The sequence below is a fragment of the Myotis daubentonii genome, chromosome 11, assembly GCF_963259705.1.
Source record: "Myotis daubentonii chromosome 11, mMyoDau2.1, whole genome shotgun sequence".
In the NCBI taxonomy this organism is placed as follows: domain Eukaryota; kingdom Metazoa; phylum Chordata; class Mammalia; order Chiroptera; family Vespertilionidae; genus Myotis; species Myotis daubentonii.
The window spans coordinates 51348720-51361589 of record NC_081850.1 but is presented as its reverse complement, the minus strand read 5'-3'; the positions used below and the strand labels follow the sequence as shown (position 1 = coordinate 51361589).

Here is a 12870-nt window from a genome sequence, read left to right as displayed (position 1 = left end):
TTGTCCAAGAAGAACCCTGTTGGCCCTGGCCACTGTGACTCAGTGCTTAGAGTGTCAGCCCGCACACCAAAGGGTCTCAGGTTTGATTCCGGGTCAAGGGCACATACCTGGGTTGCAGGTTCAATCCCTGGCCCCAGTCAGTGCACATGTAGGAGGCAACCAATTAATGTGTCTCTCTTACACTGATGTTTCTCTGTCTCTAAAATATAAAAAGAAGAAACCCTTTGGGGGTCCCAGGCAGCCAGACAGTCACCCCCACAGACCAATAGAAGCCCCAGATCTGCAGCCCAGCCCAGCCTGAGATCCGTGACTCAGTTTCAGGATCCTCCTGCCCCGCCTAAGGAAGCTTCATGACCCTCAGGTGCCTCTGAGGCAGGTGGCAGCTATCCTTTTACTGTTTAGCAGAGCAAATATTTAATGATAATTTCCTGTCCCAGAGCAAGAACATCATCTCATAAAGGGAGGGGAACTTAAAGGTCATCTATCTGTCTCCCATCTTTTACTCAGGCCTTATAGCAGCCCACCAGCAAGTCATTCATCCTCTAGTGATGAGGAGCTCACTACCTACCAGTTTCAGTGTTAGATGGCTTTGAACACACAAGAGGCTGGCTTCCCTGGTATGTTATGTAGAAGAGAAATTACATGGTATAAGGGGAGAAAGTGACAAAGGGAAGGAGGCTGCTCTCTTAGATAGTGACACACGAGCAGAAGGAGCAAGTCCTGCAGAAACCTGTGGGAAGAGCCTGACAAGCGGAGGAGCTGCAAGTGCAAAGGTCCTGGGATGGGAACAAGCGTGGCATGCTCCAGAGGGAAATATCAAGGCGCCCATTGTGGGTAGAGTAGAGTAAACAGGAATTGAGTAGCAGGAGATGAGGGCCAGCTCTTACTCAGATCTCAGCCCAGCCACCAACTTGGGTGAACTTGGGTGCATCCCTTCACCTCTGGGCCTGCACATATGCTCCTACCTGAGAAGTGAGCACACTGTTATGTACCAACACCAGCCTGAGTCCCAGGGCCGCTGTGAGGGCCTATGAGGTGAGATGTGTGTGGCTGTTGTGATGCCAGGAAGCGTCATGCTTGGAGGATCCTGGAAGTAGGCAGAGGCCAAGCCTTAAAAGTCCTGGGCACCTACCCAAGTACTAGGATCAATACAGTAAAGGCAGAGGTGCTCTGAAACTGGGCTTGAGCAGGGGAGCAGGTGATTCCTCCATCTCCTGCCCCTCGTCAGAGTGAAGGCTGGGACATGTGAGCTGGCTGAGTCAACACTCCCTGGCCTACCAGTAGCCTTCATGCTGCCTGTTAAGACCTGGACTGGTGCCCAGCTCCTCAAAGAATACAGCCCCTCCTTGATGACGACAATGCAGGATCCATTAGGTCTGAGTCACAAGCCTTGCTGATAAGTGGAAGGAACACTGGCTTTGTTGTTTTTTATAAGGTGGGTGAGTTGAGCTCAAGCAGGCCTGAGTCTGCCAGATGGCACAGACAGCACGGTCAGCTTGCCCCTGGACTATCCCTGGCCCCTCAGCCTACATCCTGTTCCACCCTTCCTCCAGCCTCAAGTGCCCCCACCTGCCCGTCCACCTGCTATGAGCAGCCCAGGTGTGGGCACCCACTCCAGGGAGGCCTGGTCTAGGCACAGCCAGTTCCACAGCCTGTCCTGTCCTGGACTCCTCAGCCACCTGAGTCTAGGTCCCACTTCTGGCCACTTCCCATTCTGCCTGGTCTAAGGCTGCAGGGCCCCACGATGTCAGTGGGAGGAAAAGGCACCCCTCTACTCCTTCAAAGGGAGATATCATCTCCTTGTTTGGGATCTGACTTCAAGAAGGACTCAACGAAGGGAACAACTGAAGTCATTCCTCCATGGGGATACCCACCCTGCCGTTCAATGGACACTTATTAAGTACCTACTGTTGGGCACTGGTCACGGTGCCAGGTCCTGGGGCCGCAGAGATGAGTGAGAATCATCCTGCAGTTTATAGTGGTGGGGAAGAGGAATGGACACGTGGACACTTGAACCGGTATTTATAAAATGCTGTGGTTAGAGCAGTGATAGAAATAGTGATAGAGATATTCATGGACATTCACTCAATATAGCCAAAAGTCAACTTACCATCAACTTACCCACCCAAAGATACCCTACCTCCAAGTCCCCCGATCTGGGTGCACAGTGCTACCATCATCCAGGTGCCCACACTTACTTCTACATTCAGGGAGTCAAGTCTTACTGATTTCACCACCTCTCCATCTGTCATATCCATCACCTCCTTTACATTTCCTCAGTCGTTGCTCTAGTTTGGCCTCCATGATCTCTCACCTTCCTTACTCATATTGTCTCCCTGCCTAAGGCCTCACCAACTCAAATTCATCCTCCATTCCACTTCCAGAGCAATCTTTCTGAAATGCAAAAAAACCCCACATGATCCCCCTGCTTAATATTATTCAATTATTATTAGTCAATTCAATTAAAATTATTCAATCACTATTGACTCAAGGAGGAAAAGCAAACTCCTTGGCATACAATACACATCCTCCATGACACATCCTTTGCTGGCCTCTTGAACTTTATCTCTTGCCACTTAACCCTTCACTCCATTAGATAGAACCACCCACCAGGCTTCTATGCCTCCAAGCCTTTGCTCATGCTGCACCCTCTGTCACTTCCTTTTTGTTCTTTTCACAGGACTTCAGCTCTCACCATTTTGGGCCCCTCATCTGTACAGACATCTATCCTAGCTGCACCTGTAATGCTCTGTGGCTTTTTCTTGCTTATGAGATCATCTTCACTTTCTTAGAGAGAGAGAGAGAGACTGAGAGGACATCTGATTCACCTCATATCCCCAACGCTCTGCAAAGGACCTGGCACCCGTGTATTGACTATATGGATACATCCAGGACTGAATACTTCAGGACAGCAAGGAGCCCAACTCCAGATTCTCAACTGGACTCGAGGGCTTCAGAGAACTCTGAGGACCAGGCTGTTCTCCAGTTGGCTCAATAGGTCCAGTTAGTGACCACTGTATGCTGTGTCCATAAGGGAATAGAGGTGGCACTCTATTCCAAGGATCACATTTTTCTAGTTTTTGGCCCAAGAATCCAGCATCTCCTCCAACACCTAGATGTAGTGCTTCACTCCAAAAGCCATCCCAAGCTCATCTGCAGGGCTCACAAACATCAGCTTTAGTACCTAACTTCTCTCGGTGCATGGAATTCTGGCATGATCATTATCAACGAGGAAGGAATTTTAGTCCATTCCTCACCCTAGAAGTGACCTGAGATTACAAGAGACCTGGTATTCTGGGCCGTGTGTCATCCAAGCAATTCCATTCATAGGCATAGCTCAGAGCTCAAGCCCTCTGAGCTTACATATGAAAAAACTTATAACAAAGGCTCATGAGACACTGTTTCTCCCCTTCCAGAGCTCTGAGGGTCTTTAGAAAGACGACCAGAGGTTATTATGGCCAGGCGCGATGTGATACCACCCCAGACTTTTAATTCATGGGTTGCAAGTAACAGAAACACAGTCTTGCCAATTTAAGCAGAATAGGAATTTTCCAGAAGAGCATGTGGTTGTCTTAGGTTGGACTCACTCAGGAGCGATATTAGATTCCAAGTAATTTTCTGGGAGGTGGGTCCAGTAAGCTGTGGTAGGGGAATGAGGATAAGCAAGTCAGGGAAGGGAAGGAAACCAATAGTATGCATTACTGAAGTTACCATTGTGGGAAACGGGACTTCAGTCCCCCCAGGGATGGCCAGAAAACTGGAACACATCTCAGTTATCCCCCTGAGGGGTGAGGGAGCTGGGGTATGTATCCACCAACTCCCATCAGTCACTGGTAGAGCTGCTGGAGGGAGGTCCTTCACTCCCTGCACTACTGGCCTCTTCTCTGCTATCCCTGGGCAACCAGAGAAAGCCCTCAGCCAAAGGACTGCAGGGGTTGTGGATGGAAAAAACAGGTATGCATAGGAGTGGCGAGTGCCAAGGAGATATTGGGGGGCGGGGGGCGGACACTAACAGTACCTGCTACCAGAGCTACACAAAAAATTAGATGAAAATCCAAAGAACTAGGCCCAAGAATTGGGCCCCCAAAGCATAGCAAGAGTCATGTGCCTACTTTCTGAGCATAGCAAATATTTAGCAAGTGCAGGGAAGGTAATACATTTTTATGGACAATCCCATAAAGATTGTATGGGGAGGGTAGGTCTCCATAGCACACTTGGGATCCTGTTACCAGAAGAAGGGAAAATGTTGCTGGTCATACACTAGCCACAGATATCACAAAATCTTCCCCATATGGGAATCCCTCACCTATAGGATGAACTTATTCAAAGGAGCCCAGGGCTTTCTAAGCTGGACCAATTAGGGACCCACGAAGTTGCGTGTATACACAGGAGTGCTACACAGAATAACAGTTCCCAGGCTCATGTGGGTTAGTTGGAATGCTCTGGCCTGTGCAGTGCCTTAGGGGTCAGTGAGGAGGCAGTGGGGTCATCAGAGTCTGGGCTATGGAGTCTGGAGACTTTGCCTGTGGGATCTTTTTTTTTAAAAAAAATGTATTTTTATTGATTTCAGAGAGGAAGGGAGAGGGAGAGATGGAAAGATCAATGATGAGAATCATTGACCGGCTGCCTCCTGCATGCCCCCCCCCCCCAACCCCCTGGGATGGAGCCCGCAACCTGGGCATATGCCCTTAACCAGAATCGAACCCGGGACCCTTCAGTCCACAGGCCGATGCTCTATCCACTGAACCAAACAGGCTAGGGCCGCCTGTGGGTTTTTGATCAAGTCATTTCACCTCTGAGCTTCAGGTCCTCGCCTGTGATCAGGGCTACCACGTGTGGTTGTGTGGAATGTGCTCATCTCCAGGGGATGCAGTTCACGGCCATCATACATAATTGGCACAGTAGTGTTCAGTTCATTGGAGTGGTGGCAGGTAAGAAATCCAGCTCCTTAGTGGCAATCTCCACAGGCCATGCAACATGCTCACAGGATCCTGGAGTGTGCTGGGAGCCCCAGAGCCTTGTTCCCAATCTCCCACTCCCACATGTCTCCTGGGAGGCTGCCATCACACTCTCCTGAGGTTGCATTCAGTCCCAGATGTATTCACACAGTCTCCAGCTACAGACAGGCTTACTACACTCAGCCCGATTGCCACAAGCTTACATCATCCTAACTTTGTGAACTTAAACATTTGAGGAAGCCTCTCCACAGCCTCCTTCAGTGTACAAACAACCCAAGGGGAGACTCTGAAGAGGACAGGTCATGTGCTCATGTCTTGGACCCATCAATGTGGCCAGAGGATTGGCCTTTTATGATTGGCCAGGCTGGGGTACATGTACCTTGTTGCCCAAGCAGCAGGATAAAGCAGTTAGTGACTGTTTGGCCTGGCAAAAGGTAGGACCTGAGAGCCCCAAAGGCTAAAGTCTTCCGTGCAGGTCCTCAGAGTCCTGGAAAGTCTTTCCTCCCTTCTGTGGCCAGTGTGCCGCTGGCGGTGGTGCACACCTTCTGGGGGCAGCGTGCTCACTCCCAGCCAGGAGCTGTCAGCAGCCCATGGGCGTGTGTCCAGGCAAGTGAGGGAGGGTTCGGTTCTCAGGCTCCAAGGCACTTGCTAAATATTTGCTATGCTCAGTGTTGTTGCTGTCCCCCTTTACAAAAGAGAGAACCAGCCCTCAGACAGATTTAGGATTTACCCAAGGTCACACAGCTGGTAAGTTCTACAAGAGGCAAAGCTTATTTTTCGTGACATAAACGAATCAGTGGTTACTTCTAGGTTAGCGTTTGGGGAGGTTTTCCTGGAAAGGGCAGGAGGGGATGGAAATCTTCTATATATTATTCAGAGTGATAATTACCCTGATGCATGTAATTGTCAAAATTCATCAAATTAAATATTTAAGGTCTATGCATTTCATATTATGTAGATATTTAAAAAACTGAGTAACACTTCAACTTTAAATTGCTACCACCAGGTGGCAGTGGTGCCTAATGCCCAAGAGACTGTAGTTGTGCCATGACTAAGATTCCTGAGTGTTCTTGAAAGCTTGACGCATTGTTTTGTGGGCATGTATTTTTAATTTCAATCAATTGTATTATGCTGGCGATCTCTTTCTGTTCCTTACTCTCCCCCACCCATTCAGCTTTGTCTTTTAAAGATCTATTTACATTGCTATGTGGATATCTAGTTCATTGCTCATTACTGTGATAGACTATCCCAGTGATGAGGGCCTCGTTGGGTCCAGCTCTCCAACCATCACAAATAACCATGGATAAAATAACCTCTTATGCGCCTTGTTATGGACCTGTCCCAAAATTTCTGTAATTATATGGCCAGGAGTGGGATCCTTCCTACCTCTACTCATACTTATTTATTTGAACTTAAAACAAACCCTTTTACTTAATAAATTTCTCCCACATTTCTTGTGCTAAAACAGCTGAGTCAAAGCAAATATCTGAAACTTAAATAAAAGGAACTATTTGCTGTGAGTCTTTTTATCTTCTAGGTCTCCTTGCAAAAGGTAGTGTTATTTATGATGTGGCTTAAATTTACAAAATAGTACTGTTGACAAAAATTTGGACCTCCAAATTGATAATCATGGATTTTATTCTACTGAATAAATTTCTCCCAATTCTTTGTGATAAGACTGCTAAATTTAAGCAAAATCCTAAATTTTAAATTAAAGGTGATGTTTTAGGACAACTTTTTGAAAATATATTTTATTTATTTATTTAATTTTTTATTTTATTGATTTTTTTACATAGAAGAAGGGAAAGGGATAGAGAGTTAGAAACATCAATCAGCTGCCTCCTGCACACCCCCCACTGGGGATGTGCCTGCAGCCAAGGTACATGACCTTGACTGGAATTGAACCTGGGACCTTTCAATCCACAGGCCGATGCTCTATCTACTGAGCCAAACAGGTTAGGGCTAGGACAACTTTCAATGCAAACTTTCTCAACAATGGCACTACTTACATTTTGGGTCTGATCATTTTTTGTTGTAGGGGGCTGTCCTGTGCATTATTGGTTGTTAAATAGTATCCCAGGCTATTACACACTAGACACAGGGGGCATTCTTCCTTCCTAGTCGTGGCAACCAAAAATGTCTCCAGTTATGGTCAAATGTCCAATGAGGGGGACAAAATTGCTTCCATTTAAGACCACTGTTTTAAGTAAGGTAAATGAAGTCAGATTCACTATGGGCCTTTTTCTAGACTCTCCCTTCCTTTAAAAAAAAAAGCAGCATATATATATATAAAAAATTTTTTTAAAGAAGAGAATGATGATTTCTTTATTTTTTAAAATCTATTTTATTGAATTTTTACAGAGAGGAAGGGAGAGGGATAGAGAGTTAGAAACATTGCAACCAAGGTACATGCCCTTGACCAGAATCGAACCTGGGACCCTTTCTTCCGCAGGCTGGCACTCTATCCACTGAGCCAAACCAGTTAGGGCTAATTTTTTTCTTTTTTAAAAGAATTTTAAAAAAATGTTTTTATTGATTTCAGAGAGAGGAAGGGAGAGGGAGAGAAACATGGCTTGACCTCCTCCTGCACGCCCCCTACTGGGGATCCAGCCACAAACCGGGACCTGTACCCCGACCAGAAATTGGTGACCTCTCGGTGTATGGAACTATGCTCAACCAACAAAGCCACACTGGATCGTGCATAGACTCTTCCTTATTTCTTGTCAGTTTATTTCAACACTAATCCTCAGGGACAGACTTGCATCTGTGTTTCGTGGTTCTCTTAACAACCCGCCCACCTTCCCCTTGCTTTCTAGCTGGAGTAAAGCCCTTTCTCCCTGGAGATCCTTAGCTTTGTAGTAGACTGAGCACCAAGCAGTCCTCCAGGTTCTCCTCTTTGTGGGTTTCCTGGCCTTCCTCTCTCAGACACTACAGTGTGGCGGAGGAGGAATAAGGAGTCAGAATTCTCCTTTTGGCCCTCTCCCTGAGAAATCCAGGAGAGCTTGGAGAACTCCACAGTGGCTGATAAAATCTTGAAAGTCTGATGATATGGTCTGACAGGGGAACAGAGACGGGGTCTTTCTTTTCAGTTCTCACTTCCTCTCTGCTCACCAGTAGCTATTTTCCCTCTAGGTCTCCTTTGTGATTTCATCTTTTACTTACAATCCTTGGATAACACCCAGAGTGGTGACTGTCCTTATATTCCTCAGCACATTAACACTATAAGATGCTTCTCAGGAAAGTTCTCTGTAGTCAAATCAGAGAGGGCAACACTACCTACTAGATTCCTCCCTTGGACACTGGCAATGACCATTAATTTATTGAAGCCTTTGAGATGCTCTTCAGAGCAGATATGACACATCCCATTTGTCTAGTTCAGAGCAGAATATCCTTTTCCCCTCTGAACCCTGTTCGTTCCCTCCTTCCCAGGCATACTCATTATGTTTACTCAGCGTTTTAAATCTAGCATTTCCTGCCCTGGCCAGGTTCTCAATGGTTAGAGCATTGGCCAGTGGACCAAAGGACCTCAGGTTCCATTCCTGGTCAAGGGCATGCACCTGGGTTGCAGGTTTAATCACCAGCCCAGTCAGGCCCAGTTGGGGCTCGTGGAGGAGGCAACCAATCAATGTATGTCTCTCTCACATCAGCCTCTCTCTCTCTCTCTCTCTCTCTCTCTCTCTCTCTCTCTCTCTCTCTCTCTCTCTCCCCCTCCGTCCCTTCCATGCTCTTTAAAAATCAATGGGAAAAATCTCCTCAGGTCAGGATTAACAACAACACCACCAAAAAATCTAACATTTCCTAGATTAAGTGACTACAGAATCTTCCGACCCCTCCCCACATCATTTAACAAATATCTATTAACACCCAGAAGTGGTATCCCAACTAACACAGTTTGGGCACTGTGGGGTGAGTTTTGTTACAGCAAGATTGCAGGCAGGCTGGGCATGGGGCAGGGCCTTGGTGAGGACCCAGGGAAAGACTCTTTCCACACTCTTGGCTTGTCATGTGTGGAGGGTGACTAACCCAGGTCGGGAGGAACTGAGGGGAAGGAAACCACAACATCAGCAACCACGATGAACGGCAGCAGAACATGCCACTCCAAAATATACTGCTTTGGTCCCCCCTTTTCTGTGGTTTTGCCTTCCACAGTTTCAGTTACAGTCAACCCTTGTCTGAAAATATGAGATGGAGAATTCCAGAAATAAACAATTCATAAATTTTAAATTGTGTGCCATTCGGAATAGCATGATGAAATCTCACTCTGCCCTGCCAGGATGTGACTCACCCCTTTGTCCAGGAAATCCACACTGTATATGCTCCTTGTCCGTTAGTCACTTTATAGCCATCTCCATTATCAGGTCAACTGTAAAGGTATCCTGGTGTTTGTGTTCAATAATCTTTATTTTACTTAAGAATGGCCCTAAAGCACAAGAGTAGCGATGCTGGCAGTTCACATATGCCAAAGGGAAGCCATAAAGTGCTTCCTTTTGGTGCAGATCTGGGGGGTGGGTAGGGGATGAGCAGAGGGGAGTAAAAGGGTTGGGGAATGGGAGACATCTGTAATACTGTCAACAATAAAAAGTCTATAATAAAAGTGTAATATGCTAACTAGACCACACGTCCTTCCAGAAGACCTTCCGGACAAAGCCGGGGCTGCGAAAGCCGAGCCCCTTGCACGAATTTTGTGTATCGGGCTTCTAGCTATCCTATATAATAAAAGGGTAATATTCAAATTGACCCTAACAGCAGAAGCACTGGGAATGACTGGTCACTATGACACACACTGACCACCAGGGGGCAGACACTCAATGCAGGAGCTGCCCCCTGGTGGTCAGTGTGCTTCCACAGGGTAACTCTGCTCAGCCACAAGCCAGACTGATGGCTGCCAGTACAGCGGTGGTCGCGGGAGCCTCTCCCGCCTCCTCAGCAGCGCTAAGGATGTCCAACTGCAGCTTAGGCCTGCTCCCCACTGGCAAGTGGACATCCCCCGAGGGCTCCCGGGCTGCCAGAGGGATGTCTGACTGCCACCTTAGGTCCGATCCCCCGGGGAGTGGGCCTAAGCCAGCAGGTGGACATCCTGCGAGGGTTCCCAGACTGCGAGAGGGCACAGGTCAGGCTGAGGGACCCCCCCGAGTGCACAAATTTTTGTGCACTGGGCCTCTAGTCTACACTAATAAAAGAGAAAAATGGTAATTGGCGTATGGCGCTACCCTTTTCATTGGCTAATCAGGGCTATATGCAAATTAACTGCCAACTAAGATGGCAGTTAACTGCCAACAAAGATGGTGGCTAATTTGCATATGTAGGCACAATGCAGGGAGGCGAAAGGGAAAGCAGGAAGAAGCCCCCTGCCACTAACAGTGATCAGAAACCCAGGGGGGAGCTAAGAGGTGGGGGGCAGCCATGATCAGAGAATCAGGCGCCTTTGCCTCCCTGGCCAGTGATAGCAGGAAGTAGGGGTGGAGCCAGCCATGGGAGCTGGGCACGGTCGAAGCTGGCAGTCCCAGGAGCTAGGGGTCCCTTGCCTGGGCCTAAAGCGGAGCCCACGATCGCGGGGCTGCTGCAGCTGCGGGTCCCCGCTGCCCGGGCCGGACGCCTCAGCCAGAGGCGTCCTGCAGGGCCAGGGGCGGAGCCCACACGATCGCGGCGCCCCCCGCTGCCACTGCGGGTCCCCGCTGCCTGGGCCAGACGCCTAGGCCAGAGGCGTTAGGCCTGGGCAGGGGCGGAGCCTGCAACTGCGGGGAGCTGGGGGTCCCCTGCCCAGGCCTAATGCCTTGGCCAGAGGTGTTAGGCCTGAGCAGGGGCAGAGTGGGAGATCGCGGGGAGCTGGGAGTCCCCTGCCCAGGCCTAATGCCTTGGCCAGAGGCGTTAGGCCTGGGCAGGGGCAGAGCCTGCAACCGCAGAGAGCTGGGGGTCCCCCGCCCAGGCCTGACACCTCTGCCGGAGGCCTCAGGCCTGGTCAAGGGGCCGATCCGGTGATTGGTGATCGGAGGGTGATGAGGGTCAACTCCTCTGGCCGAGGCATCAGGCCTGGGCGGGGGGCTGGGGGTCCCCTGCCCAGGTCTGATGCCTGGGCCAAAGGCATCAGGCCTGGGTGAGGGGCGGAGCTGGGGATTGGAGGGATATGATGGTCCCCTTGCCCAGGCCTGAAGCCTGGGTCAGAGGCGTCAGGCTTGGGCGGGGGGAGATGGGGGTCCCCTGTCCAAGCCTGACACCTCTGGCGGAGGCGTCAGGCCTGGGCAAGGGGCCGATCAGGCGATCGGAGGGTGATGGGGGTCTACGCCTCTGGCCGAGGCATCAGGCCTGGGCAAGGGGCAGAGCCAGCAATCGGAGGGGTCTGGGGGTCCCCTGCCCAGGCCTGATGCCTGGGCCAGAAGCATCAGGCCTGGGCTGGGGGAAGAACCAGTGATGGGGGGAAATGAGGGTCCCCTGCCCAGGCCTGACACCTCTGTCAGAGGCGTCAGGCCTGGGCAAAGGGCCGATCCTGCGATTGGAGGGTGATGGGGGTCAACGCCTGAGGGCTCCCAGTATGTGAGAGGGGGCAGGCTGGGCTGAGGGACACTCCCCCCCGCCACACACACACCCAGTGCACAAATTTCGTGCACTGGGCCCCAGTATATAATAAAAAAGTGCTTCCTTTAAGTGAAAATGTAAGTACAGTACAACAAGATATTTTGAAAGACCACATTCACATAACTTTCATTACAGTATACTAGTATTGTTAAAATTGTTCTGCTTTATTAGTTTTTGTTGTTATGTGCTTAATTTATAAATTAAACTTTATCATAGCATGTATGTATAGGAAAATGCATAGTACATGTAGGGTTTGGTACTATCCATGGTTTCAGGCATCCACTGGGGGTCTTGGAACATGCCTCCACAGATAAAGGGGGACTATACTGTATTGACTATTTCGAGCCAAAGGCACTTGAAAAACAGCAGATGCTTGGAAAGGCTTTCCCTGAATTGTTCTTTGTCTATAGACAGATCCTCCAAAAGAAACTCATTTGTCAATGATCCTCTCCCCAGAGGTATCGTCAACCAGGGAAGATGAACTCTTACCACAGGCGAGAAGAGTAGAAGTCAACATCACACATGAAAGATAAACTGTCACAAACCATCATACTGCCAATCTCTTCTTCTGTCTTTCCTAAAAATAATATCCTCTCCCCTAAGAGGCCTACACCGCCCTCCTCTTTCCTTATTACAATGGTATTTAATCCTGAATTCTAAACCACCTCTGGGAGTTACTCATTTCCCATGTATACATGAGGTATACATGTTAAGAAACTTCTGCTTGTTTTTCTCTAGTTAATCTGTCTTTTATTATAGGGATCTCAGCTAAGAACTCAAAAGGGTAGAGATACAAGTATTTTTCCTCCCCTACAACAGCAAAACAAAATGTGGAAATAAAAACACTGCCTTTCAGCTTATATGTTTGCCCCTGACCCCAGGGGAGCATATGTGTGATGCATCCCCAGTAGGGGGTACCTGTCGCCAGTGGTGGAGTCCCATATTTATTCAAGGACTGGGTTGGTTCTGACTCAACTGTTTCCCAGCATCCTATTCCATGTGGCCACCTAACCCTGGCTGAGAGACCAAGAACTCCCCATATCTCCATATTGGTGCTCAGGACAATCAATGGGAATCACTGTAGCAACCCCACTCCTACAAGACACCCTCTTCCAAAGGGGTCTTGCCTTACCTCCTCCTACTTTATTCTGAAGGAGAAGTAACTCAGAGTTGTTTGTGGAGGTTCCGACACTAACAAGGACAAGGCATATCCTGAGGTGGATGCCTTGGTTGGGTTTTGCTAGGGTCAGTCTGGTCTGTTCCTTCCTGATAACGTGGTCAGAACATGATGTATGTGTTCTCTTAAAAACAATAAATACAATTCTGGCTACAAAAATAA

The 12870-nt window shown here is 48.8% G+C and overlaps 1 long non-coding RNA gene across 1 annotated transcript in view; it reads left to right on the top strand.

Annotated features, from left to right (window-relative positions):
- LOC132212070 (uncharacterized) overlaps window positions 1-12870 on the top strand; it is a 15906-nt gene extending 3036 nt beyond the window's left edge. Inside the window, exon 2 of the long non-coding RNA XR_009447648.1 lies at window positions 11942-12870. This is a non-coding gene — a long non-coding RNA (uncharacterized LOC132212070). The remainder of the gene's footprint in view (window positions 1-11941) is intronic.